We start from the raw sequence: 2188 nt of genomic DNA, 5'->3' as shown, positions 1-2188 counted from the left end.
TTGCTGGGACTCTACCAGGAAGCAGGGCATGGGGCTCTCCACCAATTCCAGCAGAGTCCCAGGCCACTGGTTCCCTCATGCAGGGCTTCTCTCTGATGACATGAGTGCTGGGAGGTACATGTGCACCATGGGGAGCCCCAGGCAATACAGGCAGGCCAGCCTGGCTCCACTTCTTGCTACCATGTCCAGCTCCTGGAACTGGCTGGAACTGTGCACTGCCAGGTGGCAGCCCGTGCATGGGCCACGAGCACCCTGAAGGCCCATTGTCTGCTGCTGCCAGTGGCAGGGGCTCTGCACCATGGGGAGGGAGAGTCTGTGGAGTCCCCAAACCCCCCACCTTCCCTCTCACCCCACAAACCCCACATACCCACACCATGCCCTCACAACCCATCCCATAGATACAGACACCTAGCAACATACCCAATAACCCATACAGCCACACTCCCTCACAAACCTCACACACATCCACACGCACCCCACACCTCACCACACACACACAGCCCCCAACCACACCCCACACTCCCCCATGCACTATATACAAGAGTAAGACTTTATTTTTGAGTTATTATGCAATCACCTCTATATACACTATGCCAGCATTTCTCATACTGTGGGCCGCAACCCAAAAGTGGGTTGCAAGAATATATGAAAGGGCTGCAAACAAATTTTAGAAATAGATCAACAAACTTTAAAAGTGGATTCTCTTTTAAAGGAGAAAAATGTGGGAAACAGTGGCTTTTCCCTTGCAAGCTGGCAGAGTTCCAGCCTGGAAGGGGTTGCTTGGGTTTCCCCCTGCCTCACCTACCCACCCACCCCCTGCCCCACACACTGGAGGGCTGGGGCCTGGGGGCGGGAGGCAGCAGGTGGGAATGAGGGGCACTGAGTCAGGACTGGCCATTAATGTTTACAATGGGTCATGGTACAAAAAGAGGTTGAGAACCACTGCACTACGCAAATACAAATTGTGACAAAAATATTTTTTGAATTAAATTAAACTATGTTATAATAGATATTTGACTTTTAATATATGATTCGTTTTTTCTCTGGTTCCAAGATGGCAACCCCTACTCCCAAAAGGAGTATTTCTAAGGGAAAGTGAAGGGACTTCCAGTAGCAACGGTCAGGTGTCAGAGGGTGGAACTTCCAGTCCCAAGATAGCAACCAGGGGGCAAATATCAAGGGGTAGGGCTACCATTGCAACCCTCAACAGCTCACCAAAACTCAATAAACAGCCCTTACTAAGCTGAAATAATTGCCCACCTCTGGTTTAACTCGTCTCTTAAGGAAAAACTTGTAATCAAGAGAAGTACCTCAAAAATGAGTATAATTTGCCTTTTATAACCCTCACTCTTTTTGCAACCATTTTTATCTGTATTCTACTTAATGTATCATCACTTACTTACCTCTCGTATACCTCACCCTGCTAATGGTCTTTGAGGCAATAAGTTCCTGTGCACTACTTCTGATCAATCTACAGGATTCCCAGCTAAAATGAAGCAACTGGATCTCTCAAGGTAAACATCCTTCCTTTGTTCTTCAACGTATTTACTATGGCCAAACTCCTGTTAGTTTTTATTACACTACAATCACAGCACTGCCAAACTTTTACAGTGAATTTCTTCACTGGTTGGTACAGCTACACCTGGAATTGTGAAGATGGTTGAACTACATGCTGATAGTTCCCAAGGGGGGAGGCAGAGTTAAGGTTGTGTTGCCATTAAATCTATTTCCTGATTTTTCAGAGGCTTGAGTGTCAGTGAACCTGACATTTTGGAAGGGTACAAGACACCACAGGGCAATTGTAAATCTGCATTAATTAAGCTGTTTGACAGCAAATTGAGTGGCTCATCAAAGTTTAGATTAAACTGATTCCTACCTGATCTAACCCAAAATAGATGTTCACACTGTTTTGCAGAGATTTAAATAAATTGGTTTAAAATCTTACCTTTAATTGATCTGTTGTAATTTTCTCTTATAGACTATTTACTTTAACCAAAAAAATAATTTAGGTGACTTCATAAGCAGTAAACGTTCATTAGTTTAACCACACCAGCTTAAAATTTACTCTTTGTTTAAATTAGTGCATCACTTTGTGTAGACCTGGCCTACAGCTTGATCTTGACTGGAATAAAGAAATCATGTTACATTCTTAAAACACACACACATACACACACACACACACACACAC

The sequence above is a fragment of the Crocodylus porosus genome, unplaced genomic scaffold (genome assembly GCF_001723895.1).
Source record: "Crocodylus porosus isolate Cpor-Errol unplaced genomic scaffold, CroPor_comp1, whole genome shotgun sequence".
Taxonomy (NCBI): Eukaryota; Metazoa; Chordata; order Crocodylia; family Crocodylidae; genus Crocodylus; species Crocodylus porosus.
Note: the sequence above shows the minus strand (reverse complement) of the source record.